This window comes from Pan paniscus, chromosome 6 (assembly GCF_029289425.2).
Source record: "Pan paniscus chromosome 6, NHGRI_mPanPan1-v2.0_pri, whole genome shotgun sequence".
Lineage (NCBI taxonomy): Eukaryota > Metazoa > Chordata > Mammalia > Primates > Hominidae > Pan > Pan paniscus.
Genome location: NC_073255.2, coordinates 20958488 through 20977172, shown reverse-complemented (window position 1 = coordinate 20977172; position 18685 = coordinate 20958488). Strand labels below are relative to the sequence as shown.

The following is an 18685-nucleotide window of genomic DNA, read 5'->3' as shown; positions in this document are numbered from 1 at the left end:
TGTATAATTTCTTGGTGGTTTTCTTAAAGAGAAAGGTGATTCTCCTTCCCCTTCCCCTATTTCCTCTCTCTCACAGGCTGAAATTCAGCCATGAGGGTGGGCCATCTATGACAGTGTGTGTGAGGACAATGATCTGGGACAGCAGGGTGACAGGATAGAGGACAGTCTGACCCAAGGAGCACCACAGGAGCGCTTGACACCCAGCCTCTGAAAATAAACTTCTCTTTTCTTTAAGCCAGAAAAAGAATAATGTACAAGTTGAATGTTTGACATTGGTAGATGAGTACATGCATATATTATACTGAGTGGAAGATCAAGGCTTGCATAAAATCACTCATACAGATGTTTGGCTTGAGTTTGTCTTATGCAGTTTCAAATGTAGTGATTAAAGAATCCTTCTAACACACTGATGATTACTAGCTTGAGAAGGATAAGAATTACAGCAAATGATAGAATAATATGATGCCTTCTTGATATGCCCTTTAAAATGAAATGTTTTAATAGTCATATTAGCTCACTTAAATTATCTTGTGTTTAATATTTCAGATTTTTTAGTTTTGTTGAACACTAAATCAAAATTTCTGAACAGCTGTTAATTAGGATCTATTTTTTAGTTTATTTGCATAAATTACAGAAGAATAGATGGAAAAAATGGTTCTTGATAATTTATATACAAATCAGATGCTGAGTGTTGATTAAATATTTCAGAATGTGTATATTAAAACCTAGGTTTCAAAATAATTTATTTATAAATTGGTGTTTTCTTTTTCTTATAAAGGATTTAGGAAGATATAGGGGTTTTGGGGTGCTCAAATACAATTGCAGTGATAAAGCAGCCATAGAAAAATCATAAATGAATGGACAGCTGTGTCCCAATGGCACTTGAATTATAAAAACAGGAGGCAGCCTGGATTTGGTCAGAGGGCAATAGTTTCTTGACCTCTGGTCCAAGATGCCAATCAACATGGAAAGAAGAAGACACAGGAAACGAGATCTTAGACAAGTGGGGAAGGTTTACTCTAGGCAAGGTTCTTAATATCAGGTCCATTAGTCAGTTTTAGGCATTCACAAGCACATGTTGTGCTTTGGTTTCTTTTTCATATGAAATGTTCCATGCTTATCCTTAGTGCTTGGGGCATACTGGGTGCTCAAAAAAGAGTTCAATAAACAATAAATGAATGAATAGTTCTTAGTATTTCATGACCCGTTAAAAGGTATTTTATTGGTAAGAAATGGCAGAAATTTATAAATATCATTCTGGACTACTGGAAAAGATATACAGGAGATGCTGGGGAATTTTTGATACCCATTGAAACTGCTGTCTGCAAAAAATTCAAACCTGATGAAAGTCTCCTGTGAATCAGAAAGGGCTTTCTATACAAGATTGAGATAAAAAGGATTATATAATGCCATAGTTTGCAAACTGCTCTGCAGAAGTATTTCACAGATCACATCTGGGGCTTCTGTTGATTCAACTTTTTATGTTATATCCATATGTGTCTGTGTAATAATTTGTATGACTAAAGCATATACGGCCATACTTCTTAAAAATCAGTAGTATAGGACTGGGCGCACTGGGTCACACCTGTAATCCTAGCACTCTGGGAGGCCAAGGCCAGTGGATTGCCTGAGCTTAGGAGTTTGAGACCAGCCTGGGCAACATGGTGAAACCCCATCTCTACTAAAATACAAAAAAAAAAAAAAATTAACCTGGCATTGCCTGGCATGGTGGTGCATGCCTGTAGTCCCAACTACTCAGGAGCCTGAGGCACAAGAATCACTTGAACCTGGGAGGTGGACATTGTAGTGAACTGAGATCACACCACTGCAGTCTAGCCTGGGCAACAGAGTGAGACTGTCTCTAAATGAATAATTAACTAAAAATTAGAAACCAGTAGTATTTATAATAACATAAATATGGTACTTACATTTTCATTTTTCCTCTATCTTGTATAGTATTCCTTTGAGTATATTTAATCAAAAAGAATAATTTTACTTGACTTTTTTTTAACAGAAATATTAATGGTGGCAAGATACTAGTAATCTTAAATTTAATTATGTCTGTGGGAAGTATGGCTAACTAGATAGAGTATGTCAAACAAGATAACTTTTCTGCATCTTGTAGCAGATTATCTGCTCTGGAAAAGTGATGGAATTCTAGGTGGTTAATCTTTAAATACCAAAAATAGAAATAAAGTATCTATGTTGGTAATATTTAAATTGTGTTAATTCTTAAATCATGTGGCAGAGTTGAGCCTGGGTAATTCAAGAGACACATTTCTTTTCCTTTCTTCCCTTATTGATCGATTTTTCCTGGGTTTACTATATACCAGGCAAAAGGGATCTGAAGGCAAGTATAATCAAGTTGAAAGAGAAAGATAGAAGCTTCTGGTTTCTAGATAGCATTTCTATTTTAAATTGTTAGGTTAGTGCAAAAGTAATCACAGTTTTTAACATTAAAATTAATCACAAAAACCACAGTAACTTTTGCACCAACCTAATATTTTAGTGTTAATATTATTTAGATATGAAAAACTCATTATATAAGGTTTTAAATTTACCTTTACCCCCCGTAATATCAAATGAATCAGTCATAAAATGTGTATGAGAATTAACTTCATAAAATGTTATATTTGATGAGGACTTTCTTAGACTTTTCATTTAAACCTTAGACAAATTCTGGCATGAACAGGTAGGTTCAGGGATGTACAGGTCAAGTTTTGTTACCTCTGCTGTGCAAAGGAAAAAAGAAAATTAAGAAGCTTAATGATTTACCCAAAGTCACAATGTTCTTAAGTCTCAGATCTTTGACTAGACTACTGTTTCCACCTCGTTGGATTCCTCCAAATACTCCATGCTGCCTCTTCCTCAATTATTAGTTTTAATGGCTCTCTCATTTGAAGTGAGCTCATAAAGGGGGTAAATTGGCCAGGCGTGGTAGCTCATACCTGTAATCCCAGCACTTTGGGAGGCTGAGGTGGGTGGATCACTTGAGGTCAGGAGTTTGAGACCAACCTGACCAACATGGTGAAAACCCGTATCTACTAAAAATACAAAAATTAGCTGGGTGTGGTGGCGGGCACCTGTAATCCCAGCTACTCAGGAGGCCAAGGCAGGAGAATTGCTTGAACCTGGGAGGCAGATGTTGCAGTGAGCCGAGATCGTGCCATTGCACTCTTGCCTGGGCGACAGGAGTGAAACTCCATCTCAAAACAAACAAACAAACAGACAAAAAAATAATGTGTGTGGGGGTAAATGGGCCCTTTACAATGTTTAATAGCTATTTTAACTCATTCTTACTCTCTACCATTGGTCAAAGTATAAGATAATTTTAAAGAAAATTACACTATTCTTTAATTTTATAAGATGTAGACATTTTTATATAATGAGAAAAGTATATCAAAGCCATCAAATTACATTTTTTCCCTGTTTTTATGCTTTGGAGCTTGTATAGGATTGTAGTTACAACAAGCTCACTTCTAATTGATGGTGGATAAAACATGAAACATAGGTTAATATAGGTAAATGTAGACTTGCAATATAATTTGGATACCCTCTCATGTTCACTTAAAAGCTTTTAAATGATTCTAAAATATTCTTGGTGTACAGTTTTTGAAGGTATTTCAAATTTTCTACATTTCACAGGCCATACTAAAAGATAATTTTAGCTTTTCCCCTTTACTTTGAGATGTAGTACCTTTGCCAGTGCTATCCTTGCACAGACAAATTCTCTTCTTGAGGCATTGTAGATAATTCAGCTGTAAATCAATTGTTCTACCTGAAATTTTATTATTGTAGGTGGTAAGTAAACAGCATACATTCTTTAGAAATGATTATCTTGTTTTCACATAAATATCTTTAGCTATAAAGCCTTCGGATGGAGAAATAAGTCAAATATATATACATATAAATTGTTGACATAGTTTATGATCTTTTAACTTCGCTGACTTTCACAGCCTGCTGGTTTTATTGTTGTCTTAATATTTATGTTATCTATGTCTTGTCACTTCAAAAAAGAATAAAGCTTATGCTGTAAAATATTTTCCTATAGGACATTTTCTTAGGTTTTAATGAAGCATTACTAGTTTAATGAACACTCAGTGCTCATATTTTGTATAAAATTATAATTACAAGCATTTATTGTACAATTCATCATGGTTTGTGTACTGCATACACTGTGGTAATAAAAAAGCAAAGGTTATTGTTGTCTTTAAGTCTGGTGCAGAATTGTTTATTAAGTTTATTCCCAAGATAGTTTTCTGTAGGAAATGCTTAGAAAAAAACAAAACCATCAAAATATTGGATATTCTAATAAAAACTAAAATATAGGATCAGTCTAATTGAAAGAAAAGTTAAACGTCTTGTAGGGATCAGATAATTGAAAATCAGTTTAAATATTATATAGTATTCTTAATCATATGCTAATAAAAGATTTTGTGTAGCTGTCTCTAAAATTCAACCCTCCTTTGAATGTTTAATTTTGAATGCTGCCTTTGTTGCTACTATCATTTTTAAAAAAGTTAATACATGAGCCCATTTTTTAGAGAATAATTTTCAAAATACAGCAATATATCAAATAAAGATAAAATATTTTCCTTCATCCATTTATTCTACTTCTTTCCTGAGGTGTCGTAGTCTATTTGGGCTGTTGAAAGCTATACACTAGGTAGCTTATAAACAACAGAAATTTATTTCTTGTAGTTTTGGAAGCTGGGAAGTTCAAGGTCAAGCACTGGCATGTTCAGTGTTTGGTGAGGACCTGATTCCTGGTTCATAGACAGTGGCTCCTGCCTGATTACTCACATGGAAGATAAGCGAGGCAGCTTTCTGGAGCTTCTTTAAGCAGCATACTAATCCCATTCATGAAGTCTCTACCCTTATAACCTAATCACCTTCCAAAGGTCCTGCCTCTGGGGGCTTAGGATTTCAACATATGAATTTTGGGCAACACAAATATTGAGCCCATAGCTCGTGGTTAACCACATCAAAAAGGTTGAAATATTAGATTGCAAGAGTTGAGCATCTCAGTTCTACTTTCTGAAATATGACCTTGATTTTGTTGTTTTTAATATAGTTTCTAAAAAATTATCTTAATGGGTTTAAACTTGGCCCACATTATAGAGCTCAAAGCTATCAGATATAGGGAATACTTTTAGATATCATAATCTAGACATAAATTTTAAAAGATACATATCTTATTTTTAAGAGATCTATGTGTACAAAATGTTTGTGTATGCGTGTATATGTGTATAAACTTCCTACTACTCTCACCTCACCCCAATAAACAGTGGGCACCTTCTTTCTCTCAGGAAATCATCTTAGTGAAGATCTTATATCCACATATTTAATGTAATGGAGACAGCTGGAAATAAAGATGTTTGTGCCCAACAGTAACTATGAGTTCCTTAAGAATGTGTGATATTTAGCAATTGTTGGCAATAATTTGTATTGTAACTCTGTTTCAGGATCTATGTATTTGAAGTCAGTCTAGTTTGTAATTGGGTCCTTCTTGAACTTCAAAATGGATACAACATTGTCACAAAAAGAATAGTTTTCTGAATTCAGATGGAACTGATTGTAATACTCAGGACCATTATTTTTTAAACTTGGATGAGATACTTAATCTTTGTGAAGTTTATTTTCCTCATCCACAAAACTGAAACAATGTTCTTATCTCATGGTTATTAAGTATATTAAATGAGTTAATTTACAAACTTCATAAAAAGCATGCAAGAAATCTTAGTTCAGATCTACATTTAAATACCTTGAATGGATTTTTATACTTTTAAAATATCAATTTCCAATTTGTAGTAAAAGATGTAATACTTGATTTTATATTTATGTGGTCAAAGTGAATTATGAACTTCATTTTGCATTTCATCTACTCTTCCAAATTAGTTGGTTTCAAGTATTACACAATTGTACTTTTTAGCTAAGAGGGGAAAATTGAAAAGCTGTTAAGAAGTAGTCCCAATAATGTGAGAATTTGGGAGACAGAATAGAAGCCGATTGTAAAGAAAGCAACATGCCTCTCTACTTTTGTTCCTGGGAGGAAGATGTGAATCTTCCATCTGCCAAGGACATGGAAGGGAAAATGGTACATAAATACATAATAAAGGACACTGTAAGAATTTTCATGCTCCAGAGATAAACAGATAATCACTACCATATACAAGTTAAAAATAGTTATGGAAATAGTTTTTCATGGGAGATTAACAACTGAAGCCCCAACTGTTTGTGGTTGCTCATATGGAAATTGCTTTGTTAGATGAATGTACTGACTGAGCAAGAAGTAGTCAATAATTTGTGTGAGCTGTTATTTTCAAAGTACAGAATTCTGCGTAAGGTGGCTCTGATTTCAGATAAAGTTGCATACCTTGGTAGAATTATTTCTTTTTGGCTTTTGAATCATTTATAAGCAGAATTTTTCTTTTTTAAGGGAAAAGAATAACCTTCCCTCTGGCCTTTTTATCAGAATGTAATGTTACTGTATGCTTCTTTAAGTGTTCATAACAAGTTTGTGGATTCCAAAAGGGATTGAAGAATTATTTCTGGTGGTCTTTGGGTCTAATTGCTGCCAGCTGAGGAAGCAAAATTCCAAATAAGTTGAAGAAACTTTCACAAAAAAACACTTAACATAATTATAAGGCATAAAGGCTCAATATACAGTTTATGTAATAAAATCTTACCTAACCACAAAACATCCAAGGACCAGTCAAGCAGAGGTCTTCACAAAGGTATATGTTAACATTTTGCTTGACACTATACTTGCTTAGATTTATTAAAAACCTTCTGGCTATGCATTTTAGATTAATCCTGTTTTAAAAACCTTTGCAAAGTTTTTCTGTTTTGTTGTGAGCTATTCAAAGAGCATGTAACAATTGATGTAAACATGATCTTCAAAAGTTAGAATATCATTCATCCTTCCCCATTGCTTCCTCCAGGAATGCTGGAATAATATGGCTTTGAGATATTGGCCAAGGATTCCTAGTGTTAGTTATTTATGAATTTAATATAGTGTGTTCCACTTAAAGGAAACATGATACAAAAATCCAGACAACAAAACAGGTATATGAGTAAGTGATCATAATATAAAATGTTTCTGTATTTTTCAGAAAAAAATTACATAGTATTCACTTAAGTCTTTTCACACTACCTTTGCTTTATGATTAGATTTAGTTGTGTGCACTTTTTAGGAGCATTTCTAATATTTTGACAATTAATAAATTTGTACATGATCTGGCTGTGATTCAATTATAATTTACAAAAGCAATTCTTAGAAATATCAGGGTTGTCCATATTTTTAGGTCATTTCTGTCATCATTTAATCTTATTTTTGTTTTTACTTATCTGTTGAAACTTCAGCAAGTGTTCTTGATCATTGATTATTGATTATTATACCCTTGAACAACATTGGGTTGGGGCATTGAACCTCATGCAGTCAAATGTATGTAAAACTTTTGACTCTCCAAAAACTTGACTACTAACCTACTGTTGACCGGATGCCTTACTGGTAACATAATTGATTAATACATATTTTGTATGCCAGCAATCCCCGACCTTTTTGTCACCAGGGACCAGTTTCATGGAAGACAATTTTTCCATGGACAGAGGTCGGTGGGAGGATGGTTTCAGGATGATTCAAGTGTATTACATTTATCATTAGGTTCTAACAGGCTATGGGCTGGTAGTGGTCTGTAGCCTGGGGGTTGCAGACCCCTGCTGTATGCTGTATGTATTATATACTGCATTCTTACAATAAAGTAAGCTAGGGAAAAGATGTGAAGAAAATCATAAGGTCCGTGTGTGGCGTCTCACGCCTGTAATCCCAGCACTTTAGGGGGCCGAGGCGGGCGGATCACGAGGTCAGGGGATTGAGACCATCCTGACTAACATGGTGAAACCCCGTCTCTGCTAAAAATACAAAAAATTAGCCGGGCGTGGTGGTGGGCGCCTGTAGTCCCAGCTACTCGGGAGGCTGAGGCAGGAGAATGGCATGAACCCGGGAAGCGGAGCTTACAGTGAGCCGAGATTGTGCCACTGCACTCCAGCCTGGGCAACAGAGCGAGACTCCATCTTGGAAAAAAAAAGAAAATCATAAGGATGATGTTAAGAAGATGTTAAGAAAATCATAAGGACATTTACAATACTGTATTTGTTGATATGGTAAGTTTACCTCATCTCTTTCTTTACAAGATGAATCCTCTGAAATGGAAGGCATCCTCAGCTGCAGACCTAAATCTGTGGTACATATCAAGCATTTCAGCTTTTTTGTTTGGAAATGCCATGACTTTTCTTAACTTTTTGAGAGCACTTCCAGCATCATCAGTGGTACTTTGTATGGCTCCCATGGTGTTATGCAAGGTTTACAGTATTAGACTAAACATGATGAAAAATACCTAAGAACCATGGGAGATCACTTTTTACTATCATAACACATTTTACTAGAGAAATGAACTGCTCATGTGGAGATGATTAGCATCACACAGCATTTTAAGCAGATACTTGCAACATTCGAGCCCACTGAAATAGCAACAGGAGGTGGCTATGAAATTATTACAGTAGTATACTATGTATTACACTTAATTTTATGCAGTTGTAGCTTAATACTATAAATTTGTTTACATTTCTCTTGACTGCAAGTGGTGCTGTGTATTGTCTGTAAGTGGTTGTGTGCATTGAGTTTTGATAAATTTTACCTTTTTTTTTTTTGAGACAGATGCTCACTCTGTCACCCAGGCTGGAGTGCAGTGGTGTGATTTCAGCTCACTGCAACCTCCACCTCCTGGGTTCAAGCAATTCTCATGCATCAGTTTCCCAAGTAGCTGGGACTACAGTAATGCACCACCATACCCAACTAACTTTTTTTTATTTTTAGTAGAGATGGGATTTCACCATGTTGTCCAGGCTAGTCTTGAACTCCTGACCTCAAGTGCTTTGACCTCCCAAGCTCAAGTGATCCCCCCACCTCAGTATCCCAAGTAGCTGGAACTACAGACACAGGCCACTATGCCTGACTAATTTTTGTATTTTTTGTAGAGACATGGTCTCACTATGTTTCCCAGACTAGTCTCAAACTCCTGAGCTCAGGCAGTCCTCCCACCTCAGCGTCTCAGAGTGCTGGGACTTCAGGCATGAACCACCATGCCCAGCCAAATATTAACTTTTTACAATAGATTTGGGCATATTTTATTATAGTAAATGATGAAAGAGACTAGCATCTACATATATTTTGTGCATTCATGACATACCTAACTTTTTATTTTTTTGGTATTTCTAGGCTACAATGTTTGCCAATTTTTACAAGTTGTTGCAAATCTCCAAAAAAATTTTCAGTAAATTTCCTTTTAAAAAATTTGCATGTAAGTAGACCCATGCAGTTCAAGCTTATGTGGTTCAAGAGTCAATGGTATTATAAAACCTACTATAGACTTTAGTTTCATATGAAGAAATCATTTACTCAATCTCTTTTTCCACTTTCTACCTCTTTCTCACCTCATTAAAACATATACTTCTCTAATTTTACTTTTTTGAGTACTATTTTCCCTTTACAAAGTCCTGAGTCATTCTTAATCCTTTCTATTCTCTTTCACCGAGAGAATTCTATATATGCTTTCTTCATTATGTATCTAAGACTCATTTGTTTAGATCCTGTCTTCATCACTGTAGTCAAGGTCTCCTGAGGCAAATTGTTCTCTAGCTGGGAACCTGTGAAACAAACATGTTATATGTTTCCAATATACAATAATGTTACAGGCATACAATGGACATCGCCACTCTGAAAGCGGATAATAGAAAAGAAGAAAGGAGTAACCAGTCCTATGTAAGTTCAAAACCTAAGGCAAATGCCATTAGTTCATAAGGCTCAAGATCACTCTTTGGTTCCATACTCTTTTCTCTAGGCCTGTGGAGCTGGCAGTCTTACCCCTATAGCTTTGCCAGGCAGGAGGTGGTTCCCCAAGCCTCTCGGTATTCCCACCCACTGCATCTCTGCTAGGCATTGCCCTAATGGAAGCTGTTTGCAGTACCTCTTCCCCTATAGTGGTTCACTGCCTAGGCTTTGCCCTACTGGCTTCGGTCCTATACCGTGACTCTCCATGGGTGGGATCCCAAGCCTGAAGCTCTTCCTGATGACCTTTGAAATTTAAGTGGTGGCTGGGTGCAGTGGCTCACTCACACCTGCACTTTGGGAGGCCAAGATGGGCAGATCACTTGAGTTCGAGAGCTCGAGAACAGCCTGGGCAACATGGTGAGACTCCATCTTTACAAAAACTACAAAAATTAGCTGGGCATGGTAGTGCGGCCTGTAGTTCCAGTTACCTGGGGGCTGAGGCAGGAGGATTGCTTGAACCCAGGAGGTTGAGGCTGCAGTGAGCCAAGATTGTGCTACTGCACTCCAACCTAGGGGATAAAGTGAGACCCTGTTCAAAAAAGAAAAATCTAGGTGGAGAAAGCCTTGACACCTGGGCACTCTGCACATGGCTGTCAAAATGTGCTAGCTTTGTACTCCAAAGTGGGCTTCCACCAGAGCCCTCACATTTCAGCCCACTGGAGCTGTACCTGGGGCAGCCACTTTATAACAAGAATCACCTTTCCTCCAGTTTCCAATAACATGTTTCTAATTTCTATCTCAGACTTCATTAGAATTACTTTTCCCTTCCTTATTATTATCAACATTGTATTCAGGAACACTTATTCTGTAAGAAAATTAAAGCTTTCTCTATAGCTTTCCTCTTTTCCTTCTAAAATTGCCTCTAATGGTCTGTTCATGGCAATGTATGCTTTTTCTTGTATGCACCTCAAAACTCAGTCTCTACCCATTATCCAGTTTCAAAGTCTCTTCCACTTTTTTTGGTTTTGTTACAGCAGACCCCACTTTGTGATGCCAATTTTCTTTTAGTCTGTTTAGGTTGCTATAACAGTACAATAGACTTGGTGGTTTTAGAAACAACATAAATTTGTTTTTTCACAGTTGTAGAAACTGGCAAGTTCAAGGTGAAGGTACTGGCAGACCCTGTGTCTGGTGAGGGCCTGCCTCCTGGTTCATACATGGTCGTCTTCTCAGTGTGTCCTCACATGGTGGAAGGGCGTGGGAACTTGCTGGGGTCACTTGTATAAGGGCACTAATCCCAGTCATGATGGCTCTGTCCTTATGACCTGATCACCCCCCAAAGGCCTTACCTCCAAAAACCATCTCATTGAGCATGAAGCTTCAACATAGGAATTTTGGGGGACACAGATATTCAGTCTACAGAAGGAAACTTCATCATCTTTAAAGCCCAAACTTCTAGGAATACTTTCCAAGTGATATTCATCTGGACCTAATTTTAAAAATAGGATATAGACACTAATTACTCATTACTTGCCATAAATAAATGTACTACTTAGTGTACAAAAGGAAAAGAGAACATTCCAGGAAGCCTTCCAAATCCTGCAATTTGACAGAAGGAGGGGTGGGGTCAGTGTTACAGAGTTGACTCTTGCCCTTTGGAAATCCATTCCTCAATTTAGGAATGGATAGTATAGAACAGAGGAATGAAATTTTTCCTGTTATTGTTTAATTCTGTTTTAAGAATTAAATAAAACTCAAGACACAGTCTACTGGGTTATTCTCTTTTTCCTCACTATAGAAACTCAATTTTTATTTGGAATAGCATTTCCCAGCCAGCCTTGTAGCTTGGCGTGGCTTCTGTGATATAACTGAAGATTTTCTGGAGACTTTATTTAGAGATACCCTTTGTTCTCACTTTTGCTTACTTCTTCCTGCCTGGAAAATATCCAGTATTGTATGATTAAAGAAACAAATTATGAAGCCTTGCTTTAAAAAGCAGAATGTCATCTATTCCCATTAACAAAAAATTATAAAATGTGTACTCTTTTTAACATCCTAGTGTTATTGTTTACACATAACTCCTATGAAGAGTTTGGTCAGGACAATGGATTTTCTTGAGGGGTGTGATAGGCATGCTATGGATGGAATCTGAGATGATCCAAGGTAGAATGGGAACAAGTTTTTAAAAAATTCGATAGTTATTTGTTTGTGTGCTTCCTCATTCTTGTGAAGCTAGGGCACCAACCAGGAAAGAATGAGTCCTGTGAGTTGGAATGGTTATGTGTCAGAAGGGTTGGAACCCATAAATAGAAATGTCTTTTCTGGTCATTATAATTGGATACCAATGAGGAAAGGAAAAGGTGGGAGGAAGGGAGATGAATTGCAAACATTAAAGGAAAAGGCAAAAAAGTTGCATCCTGAAACAGTTGCAGAAACTCAGCAACAAATAGTTCCAGAAACTGAGGTTCTATTCCTTATACTTTTACTTATTCAAAATCTGTACAAATCTTGCTTAGCTCCCCTCTCCTTGACAATAAAATATGTACTGAGCAGCTCTTCAGGTTTCAGTAACATGACACATATTCAGGATGGAATTCTGAGCAAAAACAGATGATGTAACATGATATCTGGTATTGTGGCATAAAGCTTCAGGCAAGAAGAGAATCACTAACACATAAAATTGGGACAAAGACGTGCTAAAAAGGAGAGAGACAATGAGAGCCTAAGATGGATGGATTTGACCAACGCAGAAGATCAAAGACTTTCTTGAGGAGGAGGAATGGAATGAATACCAAATTTTCCATCCAAACACAAAAAATTGGGACACAGATGTGCTAAAAAGGAGAGATATAATGAGGATTGATTTGACCTAGGCAGGAGATCAAAGACTTTGTTGAGGCAGAGGAACAGAATGAATAGCAACTTTTGCATCCAAGCAGAGATCTGAAGGTAGAAGAGAGCATTCAAGAGAGGAGGCAACATACATGAGGATCTTGTGACAGAGGACATGTTAAATTCAAAGGACTGAAAATGAGCTAATTAGGTTAGAAGAGAGAAAGGGAGAGCATGATGTATGATGTGGCAAGAGAAATCAATGTCATTTTCCCCTGAAAATAGTGGGTGTGGTAATACTAATTAAAATTGGATGGATTACTGAAATTTTGAATCTTTCGCTCATATGCTTTTACTCTTAGGATTTAGCTACAATACTTGAAGCAATACATACCAACATTTCTTGTTTGGAACAGAACTGTAAGACTGAAATAATTTATATATTATGCATTTAATCATGAAGTAAAAATAATTTTCTGTTATTGGGATCATTTGCTTCTGTTATTATATTCTTCTTTCTTCTCTTCTACTCATTTTATACCTTAGCCCTAGTAACTTTGCTTTCTGTTTCCATAATTATCATAATCTGTTATAATTGCAACATATTTGGCTTTTTCTAACTTTGTCCATTACAGAATTCTACTGAAGTGGTTTGTTATTAGGGACAAATTTTTCCATCTGGCCAACAACTTGGAAATGGTATGGATGATTCTTTTACTGTCACCCACCCCCTTTCTACCTCATATCACTAATAACTCCCATGTTTTATATTCTGGCCAAAGTTCAGCTTTCTTGTCAAGTTATTTTTTTGGCTTTGTTACTTATCTTCTGGTTTATCTTTCTTCTGTTAGAAGCCCTATGTTCTCTGAATGTTCTTCTTACCTGAAAGTCACAGATTATCTCTAACCCAGATTAGGAGGTTTTTCATTTAAAAACTCTTCGGATTTCCCTAACTACAGGCATCCTTTCTTTGAAAAAAGAAGAAAAAATAGGACTTTTGATCACTGGTATTATTTGGGGAGGCTGAGATGATTTTTTTTTAATTATAAAATTACATCTTTATTTTTTTCTCAAGTAATACTTTTTAAATTTTAATTTTCAAGTTTTATTTTAAGGTTGAGGGTACATACGCAGGTTTGCTATATAGGTAAACGTGTGCCATGGTGGTTTGCTGTACAGATTATCCCATCAGCTAAGTATTAAGCCCAGCATACATTCAGTTCTTCCTGGTGGTCTCCCTCCTCCACCCTCCAGCAGGGCCCAGTGTGTGTTCACTTTTACACTGTTGGTGGGAGTAAAAATTAGCTCAACCATTGTGGAAGACAGTGTGGTTACTTCTCAAAGACCCACATAATACTTGAGAACAGTAAAATTTATTCCGTTGTAGCTGTAGTCAAAGAATATGGCAGCCTCAAAAATTGCATGAACTCATTACTTCCTCAGTGTAAATCGGTACCAAAATTAACATAATATTTGACTGTTTAATCAGTCAACAAAAATTCAGTGTAAGAATACTAATAACATTAGCTATTAAAATGCTGAATAAGATTTACCATTAGAGCAGCTTTTCGTGATTTATTATTGATGTATCTCCAAAACTATAGTCAGGTTACTTGTCTTGAGATGCAATTACTAATTTTTATTGGTGATTTATGTGTTTTAATTTGGCAATATCTGTGCTTTACCTGACACCTTTCCATACTTCATTATGACTATTTTATGGGTTTTTGTTTTGTTTTGGCTATTGTGATTATGATTTTTTATATTTTATAACTAGTTATTTGCAGTGTTTTCAAAGCTACCAAATTTTGTGAATGGAAATTTTTAGGACATTAAATTTTATAATAGGTTATTCTCTTTACATAGGAAAGCTCACATTGTTTTGTGAGTTGATTTTTTTTCTTACCCAACTACTTATTATACTCTATTAGTACTTATTTTATACCTTTTTATGTTTGAAAAGGAGGTTACATTTAATTCTTATTTTCTAATATTTAACCTTCTTATTTATTTTTCTTTTCTTGTTACATTAGCCTACAACTCAAGTACAAGGATACATTCAATAGTGACACCAGTCATCATTTTTCTTTCTCTAACTTTAAGAGAAACTCTTGATAAAACAGTGATTCTCATCCCTCTTTTCCTTTATTTAGTTTATGTTTGTTTTCATAGGGATGGTTGTTGAATAATGCGAAATGCTTTTTGGCATCTAATTAAAAGTTTATATTATTTGGTTTTTAATTTCATAATGTGTTAAATCACATTGGTTGATTTTTATATGTGAATGAAACTTGAAATCCTAGTATACATACTTCTTTCTCACAATGTAGTGCTGTGAGAGAACATTGTCTGCATATTATTACAACTTTTACTTAACACAGTATTCACTGTTCACATTATTTTCATTGTATAAATGGCATTTACTTCTGAGTCTTGTAGCATACTATTTTTTCTTTGTACAGATTTGGGAATCAATCATTAGTTCAAATTTCTTTGCCTTTTGTTGCTCATTTTTCTATGACAAAACTCTAATGTTCCTTTCATTCATAAGCACATCATGTAAGTTATCAGTCATTTTTGGAACTCTTGTATCTGTCATCTGTATTTCTGTCTTCCTTTTTCTCTGTATTCTGGAAGAACTCCTGGAGTCAGTTGTCCAGCTCACTAATTTTATCTTCACCTGTACTCATTCTGCTATGTAGTCTTCTATTGAGTTTTTCAGTGATTATATTTTTAGTTTTCAGTATCTCCAAATGCAATTCTAGATATTTTAGACATGAAAGACTTTTAATTCTCATTTGGATATGGTCCTTATATTAGGAACATTTTTTAAATTTTTGAAATACCAACACTTTCTTTGAATATTTGTTAAATTCACTGACTTCCTTTCGTGGTATTGGCCTTTTATACACATTTGATTGTTGTTAATCTTTGAAATTAGCCAAAGTATATCTCAGTGGTTCTGGGGTGAGAGAACAAACAACATGTGAGACATTTGGGCCTTGCATCCTGATAGTTTGTTTCCTTTATATGGGAATCCTTTTTCCTTCTAGGATTTCCCAGAAACCTAAGACACTGGTATTTCTCTGGACAAAGTGCCCACATGATTTTATTAGACAGTAGATAAACATACTTATTGCCAGTTCTTTAATGCAGGTAGGGAATGGGGGAAGAGCCTATTGACTGCTAAGAATATAGCTTTATGGGTACTTACTTTGAAGACTGGCACAGGATCTTTTTCTGCTTCTTGATTCCTGCCCCCCTCTCCAAAGCTTAAATAAACCCAGTATTGGCTTTTATAGAGCCCTACCTTGTGCATGTTTTTGTGTGTGTTTTCTGTTTTCAGTCTAATTTTATTTTTTTCTATTTCTCAGAAATTCTACAATTCCTAGTCACATCATAGAATTCACCTTTCTTTTCTAGTATTATTATGTGTGTGTGTGTGTGTGTGTGTGTGTGTGTGTAGGCAGGCAAGCTTCTATTGTGCATCTAACACCGCTACCACCAATACATATTTGTAGGGATTTAAAATGACAAAGGCATGTGTCCTGAGGTTACCATCTTGATCGAGCTTCTTGAAAATTTTTTGAAATAAATTCTTACAACAATAAAATACTGGCCTTTTGATAAACTTTGAACTCATCACCCATTAGACAACCTGTTTCATACAATTAAAAAATAATTGATTTCTTTTTCAAAGATATACTTAGGATTTGTGACACTTGCTTATTTAGGAGGGGGGTCCATTACTGTAATTTTATTTATGATCTAATCAATTGAGAGTATACCATGTCTTGGCTATTAGCTTTCTTACATTATCTTCAAATTTATGGCGATTACTCTCTAGTTGACTCATTGAATTTATTTTTAGTCAGCTTCTAAACTATTCTACTGGGTTGCATTAAAGAAACAAGCTGTTTTTAGATAAATTGTACGTTATATAAATGGCCCCATAGTAAATGACAGAGACTATGCTTGGTACTGTTTATAATTGGGCAGGGGAGAAATTGAGAAGTTATTATATTTAAAGGAACAAAAATTCTGCTTTGTGTTTATTTGCAGCTGTTGTTGGTTTTTTTGTTTTTTTTTTTTTTTTTTTGATACAGTCTCCATCTGTCACCCAGGCTGGAGTGCAGTGGTATGATCTCGGCTCACTGCAGCCTCTGCCTCCCGGGTTCCAGCAATTCTTCTGCCTCAGCCTCCCAGGTAGCTGGGATTACAGGCATGCGCCACCACGCCTGGCTAATTTTTCTTTTTTAGTAGAGATGGGGGTTCACTATGTTGTCCAGGCTGATCTCAAACTCCTGACCTCAGGTGATCTGCCCACCTCGGCCTCCCAAAGTGCTGAGATTACAGGCGTGAACCACTGCACCCGGCCTATTCACAGTTTTAAAGTAGCGTGATTTGGTTTCAAAAAAGCTATTCTTTCTTTTTTGTCTTCCTCTTTCCACTCTTCAATGAAAATAGGAGATTATATATATATTTTTTATTTTAAAATTATTTTAATTGACATTTAATTGTATGTATTTATGGGTACAATGTGACATTTTGATACATGTATACAATGTGTTATAATTAAATCAAGGTAATTAGCATATCCAGCACTTCAAACATTTATCATTTTTTTATGTGTTGGAATATTCAAAATTCTCTCTTACTGCTATTTGAAAATATACAATAGATTATTGTTAGTTATAGTTACCCTGTAGTGCTATAGAACACTAGAACTCATTCCCTCTGTCTAGCTGTAATTTTGTACCTACTAACCAACCTTTCTAGATCCCAGCCACTAGTAACCACTATTCTACTCCTTATTTCTATGAAATCAACATATTTACCTTCCACATATGAGTGAGAACATGTAGCATTTATCTCTTTATGCCTGACTTATTCCACTTAATATTCTCCAGGATCATCCATGTTATCCACAAGTGACAGAATTTCATTCTTTTTTTTTTATGGCTAAATAGTATCCCATTGCATATATATATACTACAAATTAATCTGAAAGTCACTTCTCAAAATAATACAAATGGCCAACAAATTACATGGAAAAATGTGCAAACTTGCTAATCATTAGCAAATCTAAACCACAATGAGATATTTCATCCCAGTTAGAATGGCTATTATCAAAAAGACAATAACAAGGATGCAGAGAAAATGGAACTCATACACACCATTGGTGGGAATGTAAATTGGTACAGCCATTATGGAAAACAGTATGGAGGTTCCTCAAAAAAAAAAAAAAAAGAAAGAAATTGAGCCTATATGATCCAGCAATCCAACTACTGGTTATTTATCCAAAGGAAGGGAAATGAGTATGTGATAGGGATATCTGCACTTCCATGTTTATTGCGGCTGTATTCACAATAGCCAAGATAGGAAATCAACCTAAGGCATTTTATTTTAAATGTCAATATGGATGTCTGAGTGGGTTTTGAAAAGCGATGAGTAGCAATTAAGAAATAGAATGAATGTTTGTTGTTTAAGTTAAATTTAATTCACATTTTTAAATGAAATTTTATTTTGTAAAATGGCTGGTATTGGAGAAAACCTTTCCATATTTTTGTTTGTTTAGCTGTTTTTCTAAAATATGAAAAGTTATAAGTAAAGCAGTTAAACAATCACAAATTTAGAATCTCCTTTAAATCCTCGACTCATGGATTTCCAGAGTTTAATGTGCTGTAATGACCTCTTCCCATGCCTCTTAGGCACCATACAATTTGGCATACAACCCATGTCTTAGAGTTTATCATCACTATTACATGATATTTACTGGGTGGCCTAGCATGTTGGGTGGTCCCCTGCTAAGAGCTATAAAACAGTTATTTTTTGAAAGCTATCCTTGGCTTCTTGTGGTTAATGTGAAAATGAATGTTGCTGGACAGAACTTAAGTTACTGGAGTTTTTGGATTTTGTTTCCTGACATGACAAATTCTCATGATTCTAACATAGTTTGCCTTTGGACTTATCTGAAATTTGAGTCTCTTATGGCTTATCTATATTTGATATTCCCCTTTT

The 18685-nt window shown here is 35.4% G+C and overlaps 1 protein-coding gene across 3 annotated transcripts in view; it reads left to right on the top strand.

Moving 5' to 3' along the window:
- CRPPA (CDP-L-ribitol pyrophosphorylase A) overlaps positions 1–18685 on the top strand; it is a 330830-nt gene that overhangs the window by 279919 nt on the left and 32226 nt on the right. The gene's annotated exons all lie outside the window — the stretch shown is intronic.